Source organism: Delphinapterus leucas, chromosome 18, assembly GCF_059928025.1.
Source record: "Delphinapterus leucas isolate spDelLeu-1000000601 "Yukka" chromosome 18, BTC_Dleu_Yukka2, whole genome shotgun sequence".
In the NCBI taxonomy this organism is placed as follows: Eukaryota; Metazoa; Chordata; class Mammalia; order Artiodactyla; family Monodontidae; genus Delphinapterus; species Delphinapterus leucas.
Window position 1 is genome coordinate 32,430,990 of NC_143146.1, and position 27,076 is coordinate 32,458,065.

Below are 27,076 nucleotides of genomic sequence, written 5' to 3' on the forward strand. Positions count from 1 at the left end.
GTATATCTAAATTTTGTCATGTTTGTGGTACTTGCTAAATTAAAAAGTTTTTTCTCATTCACAATAAGTATTCACCTTCCTAACCATGTTTTGAATTTTTCTTTTCTTAAAGAAGGAACCAGTATTACATCAGCTTTAGACCCTAGAAAATCACTGTGGGCTATCTAGTTTGTGTTTCCAAAGAATTCATGTTTGTGAAAAAAATCCTGCATGTGTGTGTGTTTGTGTAAAACATATGTATCTAACATTTTCTTTTTTTTCCACCAAGCTCACCCAGAGGAGGTCCTCATCAACTTTCAGACTCTTGTGGTAACCTCTGACTGGTCTTCCTGCCCCCAGTCTCTGCTCTGTCACATCCAGTCCATCGTCACGCAATCCCAGTGCCTACTGTGAACACACCACACACCCATAAACAAAGAGAAGCAACTCTAGACCAGGAGATGGGGATGCCCCATTGGCAACCGGCACATCCCTCTATCCCAGCCTTATCCACGTCACTTCCTTCGCCTCTAGCCTGTAGAGTCCTGGTAGGACAGGAGATTGATCTTTGTCTTCAGTACCTACTACAGTGGCTGTCCCCAAGCTCTGGCCACAGTTTGGTGTATCTACATGCATTTTGTAGACATGGAAAACCTAACTGCTTGTGTACCTTTAAGCAATCAAATCTTGCTATGTATGGTGTCCTGCAACTTCATGGCTGCCCTTTCAAGTCAGCTACACTTTGCAATTCAGCCTTTTCCAGATACAGCTGGTTCAAGACTGGTATCTGGTGAAAGAGAAACACGGGGCCTCCTGCTGGCTGGCCATCCTGGGTGATTGTTTCTCTGTCAACCAACAGGATATCCCTAAAGCAGTTCTGTCCTCCCTGCTGGGGATGACCCCACCACTGCTCAACAGGCCACAGCTGTCCTGCCGTTGGCTGTCACCCAGACGCGGCCCTTGTCAGTACACACGGGGCCAAGCTAGGAGGAAACTAGCTCCAGTGCGGGCAGATGAGCCACGTGGGGAAATGCCTGGGTGTTCAAGGTCATGTCAGAGAGAAGAGAAAGAAATGACTAAGAAGGAAGAAGGAAGAAGGCTTTTTAAATAAGGGTGGGAAACGACTCAGTCTATGCAAATATTGCAGGTAAAAGGAAAGCTGTTAACACAGTTCTTTTTCACAACTCTTTAAAAGACTGAATTTCCCCATAGAGGTAATTATGTACATGTGTACATGTGTGCATGTGCAAACACACACACACACACACACTCATACAGTTGCTCTTGCAAGAAAGAAACTTTGCTGGGGCCAAATCTGAACAGCTGTAACATGAAAGAGCAATTAGCATATCCATGAATTCTTATATTTACCTTTTAATTCCAAAGGCTGCTCATTTGTTTTTCTAATAGGTCCACACCTTGATTACAGGTTATTGATGGACATCAATAGTTGCCTAGATTTTACAAGTATGTTTAAATTTCACAAGCCTGGAGTGTTAGTTGAGGAAATTGAGGCAGCCAATGCTTTCAGATGCTAACACTTCCAGTAAAGGCCTGAGGCTTTACTTAGATTAACCAACAACAATTAGCAATTAGAATTCAAGGATAGATGGAAAGTGAGGTCATTAATTTGTTAATTGTGCTGCTAACTACAGATATTCATTTATTTCAAACATACTTCTAAGAGAGGCTTGTTTTTTTGTTGGTGGTGGTGGTGGTTTTTCTTTGGCTGTGTTGCGTCTTCATTGCTGTGTGCAGGCTTTCTCTAGTTGCAGCAAGAGGGGATTCTCATTGCGGTGGCTTCTCTTGCTGTGGAGCATGGGCTCTAGGCATGCGGGCTTCAGTAGTTGTGGCTCGCAGGCTCTAGAGTGCAGGCTCAGTAGTTGTGGCACACGGGCTTAGTTGTTCCGCGGCATGTGGGATCTTCCCAGACCAGGGACCGAACCCGTGCCTCCGGCATTGGCAGGCAGATTCTTAACCACCGCGCCACCAGGGAAGTCCCGAGAGACTTGATTTTAAAAGTTTGGAAATCCTCAAAGATCTGTGGGAAAACACAAGCCCGGCATTTTTTTTCCTCCCAGAAAGAGCCAGCTCTTAAACTTGCCAGCAAAATCCTCTTTTTCATGACACTGTTTTTCATAACATTGATTCTCTTCAAATCTTCTTGAGTTTCTGAAACTTATAGCAACGTGCATTTATTATCCAGGATCAATGAGACCGATAAAAAATTGCAATAACTGGAGAGAATATAGTTTACACTGTTTGAACTTTATTGTTGCTGTGCTTGCCCCTCTTTCAATTTGACATTTTAACAACTGTGAGAAATATAGATTATAGAGGCTTGGCCGAGACAGCAAATGTTTTCTCAACTAATCCCCTGAGAATTAAGCCATTTAATTTTAGTGTACAGAAAAAGTGATAAATGACTTGGGATTATACCTCAAAGGTGTAAACCCTATGCAGATGGGTTGCAAAATGATTGTGAGAGAGTAAATCTGAACTGCAAATATGAAAGATTGTTTGGGCGTTGACTGTTCTTACAGGCTAGGCAGCCACATATGCCTAAACGCCGATTTCAAACCTTGAGTTGGAGCCAATGAATCAATTCACGTTAAAGCAGGATGAAAACTGATTTTAAAAATCAAATTATTTCAGTGATTTGGTCAAAGGTTACTAGTCAGATACATTGAATACTTGTGTTAAATATTATTCATCTCATGATAGGAAACAACTTTAATCTCTGTTTACTATATATGAGCTATTGTAGCCAAGGACCAAAGGCATAAAAATCCCAAGGCCAAGAGCACATCTAATGAACAGGCATGGTTAACTATTTCTTTAATAGACTTGGTAGCCAAATACAATAAAACTCCAATATCCATTTGCATTCAACTCACACCATGCGGCTCTCAGGACCATCAGGGAAAATTCTATGGATGGGACGAATGTTTAATGTTTTGTAATCCTCAACAAAATGTACAGCATGCATTACTGCCTTTCGTAAGTCCACTCTAAAGCCTATGTTAATATCATGTTATTGCAATATATAAATTTTTTGAAAAAGGAAACCCACCCAATTTCAGCTGTGCTCAGGGCTGAGTCTGGAGCAGGTTTCGAGATTCTGCTCACATAGAAAGAGTCACAAGTCTTCTCCATGTAAATATTTCATCAGCTCTCCCACCTCTATGCCATGCCAGCCCATAGCATTTGTTGTTTCTTTAAAAGATTATTCTTACAGAATGTAAAATATAATTCACTTAAAGCTAATTGCACAATCAAAATCTTTCCTTCTAAGGACACCCTGACCAGTTTTTAAAATGCTGAGAACTCATTATAGGTTTCACGTTCACAGAACGTGACATTAAACTACAAACTCTCCTTTTATCTCCCTCATAACACACAGTCTGATAAATTTTTGAATTCGTTAAGCCACTCTATTCCTTTCATTTTCCCACAATTAAGTTGTAAAATAATTGCCAGGATCATTAAACATCCATATAAGGCTTTCTACATTCAAAAGGTTTTGCAATCATTTATTTTACAAAGTACATTGTTCTGTAAATCAAGTTTTATCATGTTCAATGTTAGTCTAAGAAGCATGTTCTACATGATCAGATTAACAGGTGGTATATCAGTTTTAGAGGCAAAGGTTGCTCTTTATTTGATATGTGTACCCGTTATTTATGTGTGTCCTTTTGACCTTTGTGCAGCCTAAACTATGTGTTGTCTTTATTTTATCTGGTGCCAGAAGAATCCTAGCATAGACCAAAAGAGGTGTGCTAGGTGCCAAGCAGACAGCGCGTGAAGCACCCTCATAGGGTCTGAGATCCATAGGTATTCAGGACACTCAAGTTTCAGTATCTGCCACCCTTGCTCCTCTCTGTTAGAAACTAGTCACTTTTTATAAAGCATGAACTAAACCCCAGTGACTACAGATGTGCTCTGTGCTGGACAAGCATCCACAGGGGAGATACTGATATTTCCAGGTGACATGTATTATACATGAAAATGTCAGAACTTCTTCCTTTTTCGTCCCAAAGGTATGGCTCACAATTCTTTCCGCAGAAAAGGGGTGCAGGATCAATGAGTTCATTCTTACTGTCTCATACCTAGAGCGTCTTCTTAGTCATTGTTACCACATGTGTCTCTAATCTTTCTTTCTCTTAGGACTAACAGCCATTCTCCATCAGCTCCCCCAAAGAGAGTAAAGGCAGATCCAGCCCTCACCTTTCCCAGACCTTGGCTAGCCTGGTAAGAATGTAGCGGCTGCAGGGTCGGGTCCATCTTGAAACCACAGTAAATTGTAGGAGGAATAAAAGCAGGAATGCCATCTAATGTCCTTGCTGCCTTGAACCACAGAAGGCCCTACTAGACTTCAGTCTTTGCAACAAAAGTGTCCTCTGAAAATACTCTCTTCCTCCAGGACAGTCTCTTGAGATTTCACCTCCCCTCTCCATTGTAGCTCATTCCTCAAGTTTATCAGGGCCACCACCCAACCCCACTCCAATCCCTCCCTTGGGAAATGCAACACTCCTCCCTCCATCAGGAAGAGGGTGCTCTGCTCCTCAGTCTTTCCTGCATCCAGCAAAATCGAGCATCACCTCCAGCCCTGGCTGAAACATCAGTGAGGTCTCTTTGGTTAGATAGGGGTGAGGGTGGGGTAGAGATGGACCTTCCTACTGTGAGCAGAAATGAACGTGGAGTCTTTATATCCGATTCAGTCTTTGCGCCAGAGAGAGCGGCAACTGATTTCCATACCAGAAATGTCAACTCAGAAGAGGTCAGCATACCTTACCCAGGGGAATGATAATATTTTTCTTGGAAAAAGCACAGTCTAATATCACATTGAGGTAAGGCTATCTCTCCTAGTAATTTGGCTTTGGTCTTTCCTTCAGTAAAATGAACCTGCATTGTTAAGAAGTACTTAATCTCAAAAAAAAAAAAAGTACTTAGGCACTTTCCTATCTCCTTCATGCCCCCAGATAGTTTATTATGCCAGATATATAAGTAGGCTGGTAAGTAGGTGGGCAGGTAGTAGACAGACAAACGGATCCTTTCTTTCTGCCTTTCTGGGAAACCATTCCTTCCCTGTTCTCCATCCGTGGATTTTGTTGGGTAGACCAGTTGGATTAGTCTTTCTTAACACAGTGATTGACCCAGTGCTTTCTTTCACCCTTCCCTTTTCTTCCCTCTTTGCTTCCCTCCCTTCCCCTCTCCTCACCTCCCTCCCCCCTCCTTTCCCTCCCCCTCTCCACCTCTCTACTTCCCCCCTCTTCTCTCTCTCTCTCTCTCTCTCTCTCTCTCTCTCTCTTCTACGGACATTTCAGGCACAAAGGATCATATAAGTCTGAGCTGCCAGGGTCCTTCTTTCCAGAATAAGCAGAAAGTCAGCCTGGGAATGAAGCCAGCACAGATGACAGCACAAACGAAAGTCAGAGAGAAAGGGACAGATAGCTAGACAGTTAATAATTGCTTGAATCTCTGGATCCAGCTGTTGAGAAGTCACAAATTCCCTTTACTGTGATGCCTAATTTGAGTTTGAGTTCTGACACTTGAAAGACTTATTCCTGGAAATGCTAACAGTGGCAATGGTGAGTTTTGTGTTTTCTGCTTCATCGGTATTTCCTTCCTTCCTTCTTTCCTTCCTTCCTTTTCTTTTATTTTCTCTTCTTTCTTCTTCTTTTTTTACAATGACTATCTTTTATTTGTGTGCTAAAGCCAAATTATATACAAAGTGATTGAGTAGAACCAGGAAGAATATAGAAACAAGTGATTCAATTAAATATCCATCCTTCTGAATGCACAGAACTTCCCAAATTTGATTCCAGCAGCTGGGTACTTACCTGCCTTATCTCTAGACAGCAGGTTCCATGGGACACAGCCAGGTCTTGTTCAATGTTGCAATCCCTGAACCCAGCACCATACCAAACACAACAGTTGTCACCCGTTATGGGTTTGTTGACTCTACAACTTAAAGCTACACAAGACATTTATAATTTCATGGGAAAAACAAGAAGCATGTGGAGAAGGGTGTGTGCACCTTTCAAAACGACATAGCATCCTTGTCCAAATTGACAATTTTAGAAGAAACAGAGTGAAGGAGAAAATCTAGTGAGAATTGCTCCTAGACCTTTCCAATGCTGTCAAGACCAGCCCCAACCAATAGAAATATAATTCGAAACACCCATGTATTTTTATTTTTTATTTTATTTATTTATTTATTTATTTATTTTGGGGGTGGGGGGTACGCGGGCCTCTCCCGTTGTGGAGCACAGGCTCCGTATGCACAGGCTCAGTGGCCATGGCTCACGGGCTTAGCCACTCTGCGGCATGTGGGATCTTCCCAGACCAGGGAACGAAACCATGTCCCCTGCATCGGCAGGCGGACTCTCAACCACTGCGCCACCAGGGAAGCCCCCCTGCATGTATATTTAAATGTTCTAGTAGCCATGTTAAGAAAAGTAAAAGGAAATAGGTGAAATTACATTTAGTAGGATAATATTATTTAACTCAGTATATCGAAGATACCATCATTTCAGCATGTAATCAATGAAAAATATCATTGAGCTACTTTACGTTCTTTATTTGTACAAAGTCTTCAAAATCATGGCATGTAATTTTACAATCCTGAGTATACTGGGTCAGACTAGCTCCATTTCAAGGGCTTGGTAGTCATCTGGGGCTGGAGAGCACAGGTCTAGACAGTTCAAACTCCCAAAATATGTGTAGTGGAGGAACCTATCCTTCAATGGCCCAGTGTGACTGCCCCTGAGTGTCTGATGGCATCCTGGAGGCCCACCCCCAACATGCTTGCTGGTTCTCTCAGGTGGAGATCTGGAGTTACGGGGTGAGCAATGAGATCTAGCTGCTGTCCCCAGCTTCCAGGAGTCCAGAGTGAGGGCTCAGGACACTTCAGCTCAATGTTGCATCACTATTCTCTTTTCTTTCCCAAAGAACCTGGTCTCTTCCAACTACCAAGAGTTCTCCACCCTTTACTATCATTTTTCAAGAGGAAATTCTAAGAAATATAAACAAACGAGGAATTTCTGGAGCCCAAGTGAAATGAGAAATCAAAACTACAAAGATGCAACCACAAGGTCCTACTGTATAGCACAGGGAACTATACCCTGTGATAAACCATAATGGAAAAGAATATTTTTTAAAAAAGAATGTATATATATATATATATATATATATATATATATAAAACTGAATCACTTTGCAGTACAGCAGAAATTAACACAACATTGTAAATCAACTATACTTCAATAAAAAAAATAAATAACCAACTAGAAAGATGTACCTTCAGTGAACCTTGACTGTCTCGTCCCCAAACCATTTGAAAACTAGACTTAGGAGACAACATTCCTTTCAGGTGGAGAAACATGATTTCACAGTCAAACGGAAGAACATGGTTCTCTTGTCAGAAATCCCTTTATTTTCACGTAGTGCCACAGGTTCAAATAAAGAGAGGGGAAAAATGTTCCTGGCCTCTATATACAATGGCTGGTATTGGGGGTCCAAAGCCAGTGACAGTCAGAGAAATTTTAAATGCCTTTAAAAGAATCTTCAGCCAAGATTAGAGTCCCCACTTGGAAGATTTTCAGAAAAACATGTATCCAAAAAACCATTCACGTCATTAACGGCCTCAATTTTTCCAGGTGCAAAGAGCGAGGCAGCCCTGCCATCTGATTTCCTCTGGAGTGTACCGTCATCAGAGCAGGTAGAAACAGAGACCTGCCAGGGCCTCAGATAAGGGCTGGACCTTGTTCTGGTGACCAAACCCAGATCTCTATTCCAGGTAAGAGGAGACTTCCATGAAGGGACAAGATGCAGAAATCTTACTGTGAATTTATCAGTCGCAGGTGGAGTTAAACCTGGTGGATCAGGAAGTGGGAGAAGAGAGGGGCGAGAAGATGAAAGTCATGTTTCCCATCACAGAATGAGAGCTCCGAGCTCTGGAAGGAATCCTGAGCGCTCAGCTTCTCTCTCCCCCTGGCCACACGCGAGATCATATTTAAATCATTGCAAATTGATGAGAATGTGTTATTTTCTTTCAAAGGCCTCTAGAGAAGGAGATAACATTCCTCAGTAAATTATTCCCTGATTCAACAACCCTCAAGAAGACGGTCCTTAACTCCGAGTGATTTAAATCCCTACCACTGCTGTTTCCAGCCCTTCTGTGCTTTTAACCCATGGTCACTGGGTTCTTATTAAGTGCAAGGCTCACGTGGAGGGGACCCAAAGACGAAAGAGGCAGGTTCTGGGATCCACACGCTTGCAGTCCTGCAGGGCGGATAAGCCTCCTACATAAATAACCTCAATCCAAGGCAGGAAGTGCTAAGTGCAGTAAGATAATGTGCTGGGACCCATCAGAGGACAGAACTCGTTGTCCCTGGGAAGAATGGAGAACAACAGCTGGCCGCCGTCCTTCTTGTTTGCCCTGGGTACTCTCTCTCTTCCTCACTTCTTATTTGCTCTTTTACATCATTTCTTCAGGTTGTCAATATTTTGAGACAGATGGAAGACACTGTGTGAGGTGGGAACACGTCCGATCTGATAGTGGAATGTTCTCTTTGGGGGTGAGTGTGGCTACTAGACACTGGCCAGCTGCCCAGGTGGCCACACCCCATGCCCCCCCCCACCCTGTGCCAGAACTTTCCTTTCTCTCTCTTGCCAATTTTGTGTCCCACCTGCTATATTCTAACTGAGATCGGAGATCAAAACAAGTATTAAACAGTGTGGTTTTGAGCTCATTTGATGTTAAATAACCTCTCTCTCCTCTCCTACCATGTCTGACCTTGTAGGGGCACCACAGAGGGTCATTTGTCACGTAGGACGCCAATGTTCTCACACTATCTGGTGCACTTGTCTGGCCTCCCTAGTGGGTTACAGACCTTGAGCGCAGACTTAATCGTTTCTTACCCTTTTCTGTCTTTCTTGCTGCCATACTATGTAGCTCTTAATAAAAAAATTTTTTTTAATTTTTTTAAAGCTGCTTTTGTCAGAAGAAATCAGAAATAAGGTTCTGAGAAATTAAGTGACATCGCAGTTCACGTGATGACTAGTGATGGAATGCGGATGTGGACTCAGCTTTTCTACATCCCCTCTTCTTTCCTCCAGGTGGTGTTTCCTAGTGGGCTCATCTGGATCACTCCCACAACACTGTGTGCTCCTGAGGGCAGAGACCATGGCTGATTTAGCCCAGGAGATGGATGTAATTCTTGTTAAGTGGTTGATTGGACTGCTCTAATGTAGATTTCTGGAGACTAGTTTTTATATCATTTTACTGACCCCGCCATGTCCTTCCCCCTCTGGTTGAGTGTGGGAGTGTGTGGGCACACGCACATGCGTGTGTGCATATGTGTGGGCTTTAATCTGTGTGGAGAACAAAATCAAACAGGTATGGGAGGGGGAGATGGTGGGGAGAAAAACAGAAAGGTGAAGCCAGTGCAAACACCTGCGCCAGGTATGAACCCAGAACTACTTACTGTCGTGTCCTAAACACAGGAATGTTACTTGCTACTTCTCCTGAAAGAATACAATAGAGAACTAGAGAGTTTCACTGTTTCAGCAAGAATCAGCACAGGTGACGGGAGTGTTAGCACACCAAACCACCAAACACTCAGGAGAGGAAAAGCCCACCAGGTCTGCAATCCTCCCCAACCCTGGCCTAGACCTTCCAGGTTAGAACAGGCCTGCACACAAGGACAGTCCACAGAAATCACTGGAACAAATTCAGGACCCGGTGTCAAAGTTCATGAGGAGTGGGGAAGATTGGGGATCATTTGTGGTTTGTAATTTCTGGGAGTACAGGACAGTGCTGGCCAAGGTGGGTAAAGCTGACTGCCCTGACATGCTTTAAGTGCTCAAAGCAGACATAAAATGGAGGGGTTTTACCTTATATAAAAAATTCAAGAAAAGGAAAAGATAGCCCATAAAAGAAAGAGTAGTGACCAGTAGAGCTGGTAAAACTTACAGCTAAGTCTAAACAACTGTTGATAATGAAATGCTGAAACTGGACACATTTGTTCAAAAAGATGAGGGGTGTGGTTCCTGAAATTGAATGTATGTACTATAATATAAAAGAATAATAATCTGGAACTAAAACTTCAGATTATTTCAACAATTTCTGGGAATTGGAAAATGTGTTAAATTTCTCATTTAGCCTAGGGAGAATGTACACTTTTTCATTATTGATGTTGATAGAGAACTAGGTTTATATATATCTATATATATATATATGGCTGTGTGTGTTATATATATCTATATATATATATATAGCCATATATATATATAGCCATATATATATATATGGCTATATATGGCTGTGGGTGTTATCTATATCTATATCTATCTATCTATATATATAAAACCTATATATGGCTGTGTGTGTGTTATATAACCTATATATAGGTGCTATATAACCTGTATATCTATATATAAGTTGATCCTAACCATAAAAATAGAAATAGAATGAATAACTTTGAGGGGAAAAAAGGAACAAAGTTTAATGCAACAGTGGGGTAAAACTTTTTGAAATAATGCGTGTTAATTTTTGTAAAAGCTGATCTGTTATTTTCATTTTCATTTATCTTCACTTGTATTATATTTGACAACCTATATAGCTTTCATAATTTTTCATGAGATCTTTTGATGTAAGATAAATTATAATATTAAAAAAATTTTAATAAAATGAGATAAGACATTGAAAATAATGAGACTACCAAAAAGTTACTCCAGAGAGGGTATGGCTTCCTCTGGTTTAAATTCATTTAATTGGGGAGGAGGGAGGAGGGATGTGTGCCAGAGGGGATTGACAACAGGTTGCCAAAATTCCTCACGAGGAAAAAAAAGTCTTGGTTGGGAAGATGCCAAGATGAAACATTAAATGTAAGTTAAGACCCTGAAGAGATGCCCCAGTAAATGGCAAGACTTAATAAGATTTAACCTCTCAGTATAAGAAATAACAAGACTTGAAAGGATGGAGTAGAGACCAGAGGGAAGATGGAAAATGAAGAGAAGATTACAAACCAGGCAGCCTGCTGAAAATGTAGAGTATAAAGTTCCTAAGGACCAAAGATTTTTGAGAACTGCAATATTATGTATTTAATTTTAAGGATACTATAATTCTAACTTCTTTTCATGAAGCAACTCCATTGCCCTGAACTTCAGGGAACGTCTGCTATACACAGCCTTGGAATGTGGAAGAGGAGGACCTGGGCTGTGTCCTATGTGGGCTAGAGTGTAAAAAAGGGGGCAGCACACAGAGGTGGGTAAGCCATGAGCTGAGCTCGTCAGCAGAAGCAGGCACCCAAGGCCAGAAAGGGTCAGAAGAAATGGAGGTGCCCTATCCCCTCAATTCCCTAAGACATTTGGAAGGACTGAGTCTCCCATTGCACATAGGACAAAAGATTGGGGTCAAATCTCCAAGGACAGATTGACCTGGAGTGACATTTTGGATACAGAATGTATACTCTCTCATCAGGAAAACTTGAGGTCAAAACTCAGAAGTTCAAAATTTGGACTTTTTCTGTAACAATAGTAAAATTAAGGGTACCAAATAAAACATAATGGTCCAAAACATTTTTTCAATGAAAAAGGAAGTGATAATAAATGTTTATATGACTTTATATAACAAAATAAGTTGATAGAAAAAGAGTTATAGGTTTCTAAATAGATAACTATAAAATACTGAGTCCTCAAAAATACTGAGTTATGATATGAATTAAAAGGTTTTACTAATAAATAGATAAAATACCATCTTCTATTGGAAATAGGTTTAAAACAAGCATTGCAAATCTAAAACATAGCTGAGAGCTTAAGCTCTTTCACCTTAAAGGTCAGATGAAAAGAAAACAGAAAATCATATAAGGATTAGACCTGATAATGTAGTGGTTCATCTTGATATTTCCTGGTAAAGGAAATGAATGGGTCAAAAGAATAGGAATTTCTGGTTGGTGAGAGATCAGAGCTGAATGTGATCCAACCCCTAAAAACAGAAAAGAAAACATTGAGAAATATGACACACAATAGATTCTGAAATCAGAGTAGGTCTTCGAGAAAGTCTTAAGCCACAATGTGATGAAGAGAAAGCAAAAAAGGAAGAAGGAAGAGAGAATAAGCAGTGTTCTTCCTTATGACTAAAGTAATGATTAGCACATACCTCAAGATTCCAAATCCTACTGAACCCACTGGAATGGCTGAAGGGAGAAAATTCTCCCAAGTCCACAAACCAACAAATCCAAAGGATTTCCACTGGGTATGTAATAGCTCCACTGTCATCATGGGCAAAGACTTGACATGATTTCTATATGAATTCCATCCAACCTGTTAGCCCTAGAAGGCTGGAGAGAAGAGCTCTTTTCCTTTCTCTGAATGGTGAACATACCTTCATACCTTCATAGTATGTCCATCTGTGTTCAACCTTACTTACCATACCACTGAATGCCAACTTTGTATGTGTCAGATTTGCCTGTCAATGGAAGGTGTTCGGTCCAACGTTCAGTTCAATGTCAGCTCATGGTCAGTTCAGTGGAAGGTGTCATCCTTTTCTCTTCAGCACTGCATCAAGTTCAGGATTCAATATACTGTACATACCCAGTAAATACTAAGAGACAGCTTCTTAAATGTTCAAAATATTTTTAATAATTATTTCCTCCTACTTAAGATCAGAAAACCAAAAACATTTGCTTGTCAATTGTATCTCAATTAAAAAAACAAAAACAGAACAAAAGATACTGCCCTCCTGCAGCTTACATTCCAGTGAAGGGAGACAGACAATAAAATACATGTATAAGTGAGAAAAAAACATTTGTCTGCTCTGGGTCCTACTTAGAGATTTCCACTCATCCCCTTTACCGTTCTGGGCCTCAATTCCCCATTTATATTATAAGGAAGTTTGATCTTTATTTTATCGGGCGGACAGGATGCTTTGGGAAAAAGGCCTTGCCTTCAACATAAATCAAAGTGGATAAGCTGCCTCTGTTTGTTTTTTTAGATTTTTTTTTTTGATGTGGACCATTTTTTTAAAGTCTTTTACTGAATTTGTTACAATATTGCTTCTGTTTTATGTTTTGGTTTTTTGGCCACCAGGCATGTGGGATCTTAGCTCACCGACCAGGGATCAAACCTGCACCCCCTGCACTGGAAGGCAAATCCTCAACCACTGGACTGCCAGGGAAGTCCCGTGTTGCCTCTGTTTTTGAAGATCCAGGACAATTTAACAGCAATGTTAAGCAACTCCACACTGAAGACATGGATGAAACTGAAAAGACTGAACAACACTGAATAAAGAACTTTATCGTTTATGAAATATTCTTGTTTATGTGAGAATGTCCCAGTGGGTTTGTTTTTTGGCCACGCAGCATGCGGGATCTTAATTCCCCGATGAGGGATCGAACCCGTTCCCCCTGCAGTAGAAGCACGAAATCCTAACCATTGGACCACCAGGGAATTCCCCAGAGGATGTCCCAGTGGGTTTTTTTATATTGAACCTTTTTCAAATTAAAACTGTTACATATGGCAAAATAAATGTCATGGCAGCCTTAGTTTTAAGGCCTGAGTTCTTTTTGAACCAGCTTGATGTGAAGCACATGATCCTTTTGAATTAAAAAAGAAGAGCTTCCCTGGTGGTGCAGTGGTTGAGAGTCCGCCTGCCGATGCAGGGGACGCGGGTTCGTGCCCCGGTCTGGGAAGATCCCACATGCTGCGGAGCGGCTGGGCCCAAGATTATTTCTCATTAAAAAAAAAAGTTACCTTCCACCCCTAGCATTCTGGGACTGCCTCCTCTTAAGCGTGCAATGGAATTTGCCTCAAGATATATTTCTTCAGCTTCCTACTTCCTGTCAGAAGCAAGAGAGGAGGAGTGGGGTCCGAGTGAGCAGCACACCAGAGAAATTGAACCTTGAAGAACGAGGATCCAGCCCAGTTCTGCATCTTTGCTTCCCCGATTCTTTCCTCCTGCTTTGCTCTTCTCTCTGAACTGGAGCATTTTTACATCAAGTTCTCACCTAGTCCCGCTTCTTCTCAGCCTTTGATTTATAGCTCCAATAGTCACCTGAAACAGGCCATGGAAACGTTTACTCAAAGAGAAACGGATTCTCTTAGATGTTCAAGAAAGAATGGTTATCTTCTGAGCACTCCAGGCCAGGCCAAGGATCCCCCTGGAAAAGAAACGCCTCCACGCTTGACCAGACCCCCTTCCACAGTACCTTAAGGAGACTGTCTTACTCAGTCCCTATTTAGCTGTCAGTGTCCATGAGTATTTCCTAAAGTCTGTCATTAAAGACATTGGAAACTTCCCCCAAATCTTCCCCCCCAACCCCGGCTTTGAGCAGATTGCCTGTGGACAGGGCAAAAGAGAGGGCGGATTAAAACTCAAGCCAGCCTACTATTATTATCTCCAGTAGCCTGGCTGTGACTCAGACTCTGGTTAGAAGAAACGTAAAGCTTCACTTGAATGAAATGCTTGTGTTGTCTATGCACTCAGTTTTCACCTTCGCACCCATCTTCCATCATCAAAGCATCTACTAAAGGCCCATTGGTGCTTAATCAGGAGTTAGACACTAAGGATTAACTAGAGATATTCCTAGTTAGCTTTGTGGCTCACACATTCATGAGATCTGAGGCTTGAAAATGACAGGACTGTAGGTGATACCAGAAGTGATACCACCAAATGAACGCTATACAGTGCTAAGCTACCATCCTGTTGAATGGCAATTGAAACCATTCCCAGAGGCCATTAGTTGATCCTAATGGACGCCTATGAGCTTCTTAAAACAGAAGACTCTACTGAAAGGGAAATAGGAACGTTGCTAATTACAGAGCTCATTTATGTAATGTGAGGTCTTTGGATTTTGGCTTACTGATTCTAACTCCTTCTCTGCCATGTCTACTGAAAAGCTGTAAGAAGTAGACCTCCATTACACATTATAAATTGACTTTGAGCTGATACTTGGGAACCTTTTATTGTTTATCTCAGGCATGGATATACATTTGGTGTTCCTGCTCTGTGAACATCTAATAAAATAATACCCAAAGACACAGGAACGTCAGCACAACAGATGTTTGTTTCTCAGATATATCGGATGTTCTATAAATATGATCATTTCCTTTCAAAATGAAACAATAATTGCCTCAAAACAATATCATTTTTTTCAATGTCAATCTGCTATGCAGCATCACCCTGCCTAGTAAGACTTTATCTCCAACAGGAGAGAATTTTAAGGTCGGTTGTGACAGTGAAACAAAGAACAAAAACTACTCTGAGAACTCCAAAGAGCCTTCTTTTAAAACTAATCAAACCAGATTGTGTGCTTAATTATTTCTACCGTAACTTTCAACTAAAGAACTGTCAGGGAGGTTTGTTTTGTTTTTGCCAATTTGCATTAGGATTTTGATGTATGGTCTTCTGTTCCTTTTAATAAAATCATGCTACTCCATTTCAGAAATGTTTGCCATAAAATAAGTGTTTTATCATGCTTTTATTTTCTAAAATCTTAAAGGTCTACTCCATGATTCCCATTATTCATACCCTTGGAATAAATTACTCCTATCAGACCACATAGGGAGAAAAGTTCACTCCTGATTACAAAAGGAATCAGTCCAAGAGGTAAAGTATTAATCAATGTTGCTTCTTAACAATCCCATTTTCCTCATTATAATGCAAACTCCCATCAGGCCAAGCTAAAACAGCATTTGCATCAGTCACTTGCGTCTTTACTATTTGGTTTCTGCTGAAATCTAGGGTCTCCAGTGGTAAATGTGAATAGCTAACCTTACACCCATCTCCAGTGTCCCCTTGATAGCTTTATCTAGCTATCATAATTTGTCATTGTCAAGCCATTAGGCCTTTGGCTTTGGTCTTATTTTTCCTTCAGGTGTCAAAAATGCAAAACCACAATTTATAAAACACAAGATGACAGAATCCCATTTGCGCTGGTTTTGAAATGCCAAAAGGTAACTTTATTGAAAATATCACAACCTTCTCTCCAAACTAGCTGCATGAGTTCCAGGGTGGTCTGAAGAGTTGATTCAAAAAATAAATGCCACCACAGCAACTTAAAATTCTTAAGGCCAAACATCCAGATGTGTCAATAATCTGTGTAAATTAGAAACAGATGTAAGCCCTTGTTGAAAAATAAATATAATAGAATTATTTCCTTTTTCCTCCTTATGCTTTCACACACTTGAATTTATTCCTTCCACATTTTTTTTGAGCTGGTTCAGATTTAAAAACAAAAACCATTTCTATTTTTCACACAGGGGTGTAGCTATGTATAAAGTTCTCTAGAAAAAGGAAATAACAGTCAATTTTGTGCCTTGTTTCATGCCCAGTGGAGCTAATCCAAGCACAGAGGCTCCCTGGACTTAGCTGATGATCTACAATCCAGCCAAATCTTCTGGGATATATTCTAGATTACTATTGCCATGTAAAGTAATTGCCAACGTGAAACCCACTCTTTGTTCCCATAAGGTTACCCCAGTTATAAGACAAAATAAACATTTCAAACATGGTAGAACTACATTATCAACAACTTCTGCTTACTTTTGTTTGATGTAATTGCAGAATTGTTATTAGAGTTAAGAAAAGATTTTTGTTGTTTTAACATTTTTTTAAGGAGTGAACTCACTACTCAGATCCCATCAGTATAAGCTGCGTGGCGGCGAGAGACACATGTGGACCCACTGGAGGTTTTGTGAGAAGAGCTAGACGGTTGCTAGTGGACAAAGGGTTGCAAGATAGATATCAGAGGTTTGCATTTCCTCAGAGGATGAAAACCACAATCAACTGCACAAACTTGTTTATTACACCTTTGAGATCAAGTAGAAAAGTTCTAGAGTCTACGGAGTCCTATTCTGGAACCCCTGGGGCCATTTTGCCTCTATCATATGGGATCCAGGGAGGCAGATTCAGCTATTTACGAACTCTCCAAAAAATAATAATAGCAATAATAATAATAACGATCTTCTTGCAGGAAGTATAACCCTATAGAATTCTGTGATCAGTCAAGTATCAATAGTCAGTATGAGACCTTCAGTGATTTGAGATCTTCAGTGATCTCAAATTTTCTGTAATTATTGACCCCAATAATTTAGCCATACCTGGCTGCAGTGAAATGTTATAGTATTGATTATATAGTGTCCAGGGCTAAACGGTATTAACAACAAAGCAACGTTTGCATTTTGGCTTCTGAAAAATTTGACCCTGGCTAAAATAATAAAATAAACATGGTTTGCCTTCGGTGTTGTTAATCTATTGCGCTCCCTCCTACCCCAAAGGCAAAGCCTACTAGATCCTACCCAATAGCCATTCTCCCCTATTCCTTATTAGCAAAACTACTGGAGAAGGGAGGAGCTGCCCAGTTCAGAAAACTACCTTTGTTAGGGCTTTTGCAGATAGGCATGTTATTAAGCAGAGTTTTGGGGAAAGCTCTTTAAAGGGGACTGTCTCAACGAGCAGAGCCCCTTTGCTCATTCCATTTCTCCTCTTTTTTCCTACCTGAGTCATGAATGTGATTGCTGGAGCCCCAACAACCGCTGTGTAAGCCTGAGGATGAGAGCAGAGGCCTGGTCTCTGATGACGTCAGAGAGCTGCCATGTAACAGACCAGCTTGCCTACCTCTGGACTTGTCACTAAATGAGATAAATATAAACCCTCATCTTGTGGAGGGCACCACGTCGCAGTACCTGTTAGCAGCTGCAGAATGTAATTTCTGATGTACTCTTTGAGAAGTTTCTGCCATAAGGCCTGCCTGGGTCCCACCCAGCCTGTCACCCACCAAACAGTCTATCACTCGCTTCTTTCAGGAAATTATTATATTTTCTCTCTGCATCTCAGGTCTTGTCTCTGCCAAACTCTTCTCTAGTAAAGAAAAAGAAATTGTTTTCATCTTCTCAAAGATGACTTTGGTGCTTTCACTATTTTGTATTTATCTTGGAATATATTTATAAGCCACCTCCTTTTCAAAAGATTTACACAAAGCAGTTTATCACCTAGCTAATCTGATTACTTAATATGGGTTGTTGGGCTGACAGAAGACGGCATGGTAGAAAATAAATAAAAAGGAAAAGTATTGAGACTGTTGTCTTACGCCAATGATCACTAAAGAGATATAAATAGAATTCCTTCCTATCCAAGTACACTTATATAAACAAAAATAAGGAATTTTTCAGAGTTTTCAAAAAACATTTGGTGTGGATGATTTAACTAGAGTGGAATTAAATAAGCACAGCAAATTTTTAAAACCATCGATTTCTTCAAGGGCCAAAACGCAGCAAAATAAAAGAAGTTTACAATCCTTTTTCTCCAAAACATGTCTTTCTTCTTCAGAAAACCATTCCCTGCTGAAGTGACTTCTTCATTTGCTCTGTTTACTGTCATTATACTGTCAATGAGTTGGACGAAAGGCACTACAAGCATGTGAAATTGTTTGGGTTAAGCCTCCGCTGCTTGGGGCTGTTCACACTGACCCCATCCGAAAGGCTGGCTACTGAAGCAGCCCTCTTTCTGGGACTCTTCCACCATCTTCTTTTCAAAGACAATTTATACCTATCTTCTGCACCTGATCCTGCTGAGAAGGAAACAGAGACACTGCTTTTCTCCAACCTTCTTCCACAAAGCTATTCTCTGCTTATCCTCTTCGCCTGATTAAAACCTAAACCAACTGGAGGACTGGACTCCAACGCCTCTTTTCTATTTCCCTTGCAACTCTGTAAACTGGGTTTCTGTTTTTAACAACCTGTACATTCACCCTTCTGCTTCCCCCATTGGGAACTGATAGCCCAGGGAGGAAATGGAAGAGAGAAGGGGCGGTGGGAAAACACAAGGAAAAAAACTGTGCCTGAAAAACAAATTTGTTGCTATAGAGTCAGAAGGATTGCCTCCAGAAAGCTGTGACTCTGCGCTGAGTTATACTTACTGTCTTCCTAATAGGCAAAGGCAAGTGGCCAAATACACACTTACCCACAGGTATGGAACTTAATCATTCTCAGGACTGTAGATATCATGAACTTTCACATGCAGACTCACAGCCTTGATTTTGCAAACTTGCATGGCAGTGATTTCAAGGAGACTTCCGTCCTGCTCCACCTCTTGGCTATCATTTCACAAGATGTGTGAGAAGATCCTGAATGCTCAGAGAAGTCAGAGGCTGAAGAGCTGGGAAAACCCACTGTCTCCTCTCTGAAAATATCCAATTTTTCTTTGGGCGATTCTGATGCACAACTCTGTTGGTATTGCATCTTTAGTCTCTCTTACAGAATATTTGCCTAAAATACGTGTACTCTAATGTTTTGACAAGTGTTCACGTATCAAAAGAGGCATGGGTTATAATTACCAATTCTACTTCCTTTTTAGCTTCTATGACTTTATCACAAATTGATGAATCATATACCATACATACCATCTACACCTTTGCCGTATAATAGAAAAATCTGTATTATTGACGCTCAGATCTCAGTCTCCATCCCAGATCACACTTTCCTGAGATCCATATGTACCAAGAGGTGACATAGCACTGTGATTAAATTAACAATTTCTGGAGCCAGACTGCTTAGAGTTGAATCCCAGCTCCTCTGTTAACTAACAATGTGACTTTGCCTAAGTTACTTAATCTCTCTGCTTCAGTTTCTTCATCTGTAAAATGGGGATAATACCATATTTTATCAATTCTAGAAAGGACATTTTAACATCTTTGATATCAGGATGTGTCTTACAATTGATGGCACCTTAGATTTGATGAAATAAACTAGCAATACCTGTTAGGATGGTTGTGAGAATTAAATCAGTTAAAACATAAAATTTACAACAATATTTGACACATAACAAGCTTTCAATAAATGCTAGCCAATGCTGTTGCATTAATGGATATATATTTTTCAACTTTTAGGCATCAAAAAATTCACATTCCCTTCAAACATGCTTATTCCCCTCTATTCCTTATTTTGTTTAATGCCAGTAACACAAGCCAGAAATATGGAAATCATCACTGATTTTTTCTCCTCCTTAACCCTCTGCATCCAATCACTTAAAAAGTTCTCTTAATTTTCCAGTGTAACTATCCCTCACCTTCCCTCTTCTTGCCATGCACCATCTTGAGCCTAGAACATGGCAGCCTCCAAGCAAAACACTGCTTCGTCTTCACAGTTATCTGTCTAACACAGAAATCAGATCAGAGCCCTCTCTGATTTTCAGTGGCTCCCCAACCCTACAAGGTGAAATACAAACTCCTTGAAGTCCTGAGTTGTCAGGCTGACTCCCAGACCTTGATCAGCATCCCCTTCTACCACAATCTCTCCCTCCCTCACCATCTTTACAGGTCACGTGCCACTCCCTGAACCTTTCCACTGATTAACATCTCTGGGCTCTTCTTGCAACAGTCTTTCCCCTTTGACCCATTTATGCTCATCATTCGAGACTCAGAAATCTTTCTCCTGTCTCCCCTTCTCCCTAGGTACTTATATATGCCCTTTCTTGTGGTCTCCTATCACCCTTCTATTTCTACTCGATTTCTCTAATGCTTAATCTATTTATCTCCCCTAGTTGACAGTGAATTTGTTTTGGGACAGCTAATGTTTTTAAGATTATATTTTTTTATCCCTATCACTTAGGCTTTTCCTTGTACATAGTAGACAATCAATACATAATTGTTAAATGAATGAAGGAATAAATGTAACAATGTGCATACCATTGTATATGACAATATATTGAGAAAAATACATGGGGAAAAAAAATCAAGAGACAGAATAACATAGGAAAAAAATCCAATGAAATCTTTCTCATTAGCTGCAAAAATCAGCTCTTTTTCCTGAAATATGCCTTTTTCTTGTTTCCCTTTCCTACAAAGGGCCATCGTTCTGGTAAACAACTCGTGTTCTAATGCTCTCAGGCCAGGGTACTGATGCTCCTTTTTCAAAGATTGACACCAGTACTCTGTATGGGCACCTGATAAATGGATATTGTTCTTATTCTTGCTGCAAGACAATATCCTTTAATGCACTGCCCTGTTTTTATTAAAAAGGCGACAAACTATCAACATGCTGTAAGGGATAAAAATTGCATATGTGGTAATAATAAAACAATGGAAAATGTGGACAGAAACCAAACCTCAAGTGCATTCTCTGATTCAGATTGCTTCTTAAATGACTGGCACTTACTGTGAAAGGCACATGGCAGAGGCACTTTTACAGACTTTCAACAAAAGGCCAACCCCACCCTGACCCCCATATATGCTCACCAGTCAAATCCTGGGTTAATATGACAAAAACAATGTACCAGGAAAGTTCACTTGTTAATTACACGTAGGGATTCTTTTGTGGTGTGGAAGAAACACAAAGGGCAATAATTGTGTGATCTCTTTCTCTTTTTTGGGGGGGGGGGCAGTGGGGAGGGGCGTTTGTTTGTTTGTTTGTTCAGCTGCGCCGCGAGGCTTGCGGGATCTTAGCTCGCCAACCAGGGATTGAACTCGGGCCGTGGCAGTGAAAGCCCTGAGTCCTAACCACTGGACCACCAGGGAATTCCCTGTTTGACCCCTTTCTTCCCAGATTTTACCACGATGCATTTCAGTTAAAAGGATGGTCCAAGAGTTTACCACCAACATGCTGGATTATGATCTACCCATCATCATCAAAGGCTTGCTTAGCACTTATTGGCCAAAGGTCATTAGAGAAAGGGCCAAGAGGTTCAAATTATTGACACTTTCCTTGCACAAGTCAAGAGCCCAGATGCAGCAATAGAAAAATCATGACAGGAGATCATATTCAGCCTTTAAAAAGAGGCAAATGCATAATATACCCTGTTTGGTTTAGAGGGGGAAAAAAGATGGCAACTAACACATCTTGCCAACTGGGTCATATCAGACCTTCCCTATGCGTGTACATTCTTTTAATTGAGAACAGGGCAATGACTGGTAGGGGATAGCAGTGGTTGTACACTGGGTTCTTAGGAAAAGAAAGGTGGATACTTACATCCGCATAGTAACTATGTGAAACATAATAGTATTCTGTTTCCTAAGATTACTTTTCAAACTGTATGTCTTATTCTCAGGGTCCCAGGGAAGATGATTAAATGAGAGCCTCCCTATGGTACCATCCTCCAGGCCCTTGCCTCAGAACTGCATTCTCAGCAAAGCAGTGCTGTAACCCAGTCCCTCTGGCATTTTCACTACTAAGCATCCCCACTCTTTGGAAAGAATCCAAGACGGAATCACCTCCCACCAAATCCCGTGTTGTAGTAAGTTACACCATACTTTATTGTAGTTTAAGTTGGACTGATTAGAGAGTCAAGATTCTGGAACATTACTAGGGCTCACCAATGTTCCCCATTCTTTTTCCATCCCTGAACATATACGAGAACGACTCTTTCCCACCTGGTGAAATTGAACGTAACCATTTGACTTGTTTTGGCCAATAAAGTGTGAAGCGAAAGTGAGGAGCATCACTTCTGAGCAGAAGTATCCAGTGTCAAGATGAGATTCTCTGTGCTCACCTCCCTGGCCCCAGCAATGGATCACACAAACACTGAGATGCAGGTGCACCAAGATCAAAGGGCCTGGAAGGTCGGGACACCACCTGGACAGTTACTTGAACCTAAAGTGGACTTGGTGTGACAAAGACATTTGGTATTGTCACCATAGCATAACTAATCTATGTGGATAACACAGTAATTGGACCTTGGGCAGCAGAATTTGCTTTTATAGCCTCTGTACTAGTCATCGATAAAATGCCAAAGCTTTCAAGGGTATCTAACTCTCGGAGAGGAGCTTATATCCTGTTTTATCAATACAAGTCAGAATCTAGTGTTTCCATTAAGGTTGGGTCGCTACAATACAGCAAGACCTCTTGCCATAGTTTATAATTTTCACTCTAATTAATGTTCTATGTGTTGTGACAAGAAAGTCAAGCTATTGCCTCGTGTGGCTGCAATTATGAAGCAAGTTTAAGGTTACAATTAATTTAAATCACAGTGCTTCCTCAACATTACCAATTTGGCCTCTGAATCATAAAAACCAAAACTGGAAGAATTTCTGCAAAACTGCATTGGGCTAATTACTTAAAAAATTGTTTCAGATCTATCATAATATTCCAAGAATCTGGAGAAAATATTTTGCATCTACAAATATAAAAAATGGGTTATCTTAATATTTTGTGGGTTTCTGTGGTCCTAAATAAAATTAAGACATCTGAAAAGAGTTGTAATGGGGCTTCCCTGGTGGCACAGTGGTTGGGAGTCCGCCTGCCGATGCAAGGAACACGGGTTCGTGCCCCGGTCTGGGAGGATCCCACATGCCGCGGAGCGGCTGGGCCCGTGAGCCATGGCCGCTGAACCTGCGCGTCCGGAGCCTGTGCTCAGAAACGGGAGAGGCCACAACAGTGAGAGGCCCGCGTACAGCAAAAAAGAAAAAAAAAAAAAAAAGAGTTATAATGGATTTTAAAATTTTAAGCTTCTGCGTAAGTTTTTTTCAGAAAATTCCTCACCTTTGATAATTTCGAAAATAGCATATGATAAGGTGATTCCATCTTTTGTGTCATCCAAAGACTACACAAATAGGATTTTACGGTGATTCATACAAATAGTACCTATTGAGCATTTTCTATGGGTTCAATTGTGTTTGCTCTAGAGATCCAATGATGAAAAAGAGAGATGTGGTCCCTGCCCTCCTCCAAATTATAATCTAGCAACCTCTTCTTCAGTGGATATATACTGCTATTTTCTCTCCAAGTTTTGAGTTGTGAAAATAATATTGCCTAATCTCAACAGTTATATAATAGGACCTAATTTATCTGGGAAGGCTCAATTATCTGGAACACAGCTGAGAATCAGGAAGGCACTAATAGCAGTCTTTGAGAAGTCAAACGTTTCACACACCAAAAAGAAAAAAAGACTAAAAGTTACAGAGTATTTATTCTGTGCTATTCACTTTGCTAAATGCTGTATATTGAATATTTCATCATCATAAAACCCCATGATGGGGGACTTCCCTGGTGCTTAAGAATCCGCCTTCCAATGCAGGGGACATGGACTCGATCTCTGGTGGACTCGATCTAAGATTCCACATGCCTTGAGGCAACTAAGCCCATGTGCCACCATTAGAAAGAAAGAAGCCCACACGCCACAACTAGACAGAAGCCCTCTCGCTGCAACAAAGAACCCGCACGCTGCAACGAAAGATCCCGCATGCTGCAACTAAGATCCAACACAGCCAAAAAAAAAAAAAAAAAAAACCGTGACGGGATATTAGTCCCCACAGCGCTTCACAAAGACTAGGCACTAGGGCTTCCCTGGTGGCACAGTGGTTGAGAGTCCGCCTGCCGATGCAGGGGGCACCGGTTCGTGCCCCAGTCTGGGAGGATCCCACATGCCGTGCAGTGGCTGGGCCCGTGAGCCATGGCCGCTGGACCTGTGCGTCCGGAGCCTGTGCTCCGCAACGGGAGAGGCCGCAGCAGTGAGAGGCCCGCGTACCGCAAAAAAAAAAAGAAAAAAAAAAAAAAAAAAAGACTAGGCACTAAAGCTCTTGGTCTTCACTTACAGAAGAATCCCTGGGGCTTTGCTTCAGTTACTACTGCTGCGTGACAAACCACTCCAGATTCTGTAGTTTGGGAATTTGGAGAGAATAGAGCAGGAACTGTTTGACTCTGCTCCATGATGTTTGAGGTCTCAGCTGGGAAAACTCAATAGCTGGGATGTGGAGGGGATGCAGGAGTGAAGAAGGGCTGGGATTTGGGAGAAAGGTTCACCAGCTGAAGGCTGGAATCATCTGGAGGTGTCTTCACTTATGTGCCTGGAGGTTGAGGCTTGTCAGCTGGGACCTCAGTTGGAGTTGACAACTGTGCCCACCTTCATGTGGCATCTCTAAGTGGCTTAGGCTTCCTCTTAGCATGGAAGTCAGATCTCTTACATGATGACTCAAGACTCAAAAAGCAAGTGACAAGGCAGAAATTGCATTGTCTTTTATGACTTAGAAGACACATAGTGCCACGTCTGCCATACTCATCATGAACCTGGCCAGATATAAGGGGATAGGATGTAGACCCCATCTCTCAATGGGGGTCAAGGTCACAGTGCAGAAGGGAATGTTGGCAGCCGTCTTTGGGAAGTGCAGTCTGCCACAAGCTCTCACCTAAAGGTTAATTTCTCCTCTGTCTTACCCAAATCCACCTTGGGAATATCCAAACATATCCCAAGTAGTGAGAGTAGAGTAAGCATTGTGTAAACATTGCCCAGCTTCAATAATGACCAACAATTTGTCAGTTCAAACAATAAATGTCAAGGATGGCTAATAAGGCAGGAATTAGAATTAAGAATGTCGGTTTTAGCATTGAAACGGGCAGTTTGGGGGTAAACACATTTATCTCACGTGGAACAAGTCATTTCCCAGGGCTCATCTCTGGATTATTACTATTCACATAGAAAATACACAGTCCTGGATGCTTTTGTTTGGACGAGGGGAAAAAAGAACACTGCAGGTTACATTTTCTAGAGCTAATGCCCAAGTTCCACCCACAATTACCAAGCTGACACGTGCTGCAGATTCACGAGCTAGGTACCGATGCATGACACATTTGCAGACAAGCACCTGTTCTGGGTATTTAAGTTTGATCCTTACCTCCTAAAACTATTTTTTTAAAAATAAAAGCTCTCCTATGGCCTTGAGTTCCAAAACCAGCAAAACCAATGGAGTAGCTGGAGACTGAAGTCCATGTACTATTCACCATAAGGAGGACTGACAGTCATTCCCATTGGATTTTCCCCCAGCAAATTTGCTTACCTTATTATAATCTGTTTAGATGCATATAAAATGTTAGTTTACATTTCTTGAGCACACACCAGCTGCCATCTGAGAAGAGCCAAGTACAGGTTAAAAAGTGTGAACAGATCCAAGTGTGATATCGGCATCAGAGTTTATCAGTTTAGGACAATATCATACTATGGGATCACTAATTTTTTTATTTTATTTATTTATTATTTTTTGTGGTACACGGGCTTCTCACTGTTGTGGCCTCTCCCGTTGTGGAGCACAGGCTCCGGACGCGCAGGCTCAGCGGCCATGGCTCACGGGCCCAGCCGCTCCGCGGCATGTGGGATCCTCCCAGACCGGGGCACGAACCCGTGTTCCCTGCATCGCCAGGCGGACTCTCAACCACTGCGCCACCAGAGAAGCCCCTGGGATCACCAATTTTAAAAGGACATTTGATACCATTTTTAAGTTAGGTGCTGATCTTTTTAACCTCTGAATACTAGAAAGAATATCTAAAAGGAAGTCTCTTTTCCCATGGCTCCTACCCATCCACAACTTCAATTTTTAGTTCTCACAATGGCTTTAAAAAAATGTTTCTCATTAAGCAATGGAAAATTGGAGCGATTTTATAACAGCACTGAACAGAATAAGCCCTTGAATAAGCTGCAACATAGAATTCTTTTGACCAGGGTTAAGTGATGGGATGTGAAAACCAGATCAATAAACAGGGAATAAAAGAGCACAGGGAGATGTAGGAAAACAAACAAACAGTAGTGATGTTGGTTTCTTTGATTGTTTAAGAAAAGATCCATGAACTTTAAAAATTTTTCTCTCTCACTCTCGACCTCCATCCAAGTTTCTGAGCTTTATTTTTCTTGGTTTATTAAATAACTCTGACGTAAAAGTATAATTGTTTCTTTGTGTTAGTCGCTAGAGCCTGCGGGTTGTGAGTGGCTGTGGTCTACTACTTGGCTGCTGGCAAGGGACAGGTAATGGTTAAGTGAGAGACAGGGCTGCAGGCTTGTGCACAAGGCCCAGAATCTCTAGAAACCAAGCAGCCAGAGACGTATCCAGACATGGTGGAGAAGGGGCTAACAGGGAAAACATAAGAAGAGAGGGAAATCCTCATTAAATCAGTTTGTGAGAAAAAGTTATTGTGTTTTCACAGCTTAACAGGCATATTGCAAGACAAAAACCATAAAGAAAGCTAAAGTTCAAGATTTCTTTCAACCATTAGACAGTTGTTATCAATAAATGATTGACATTATTTTAGCAGTGTTGGGAATCAGGCCATTAGCTTCTCCATATTTTTTTGTTGTTAAATCACACCTATGCTTTGGCTTCATGAACAGTGGCAC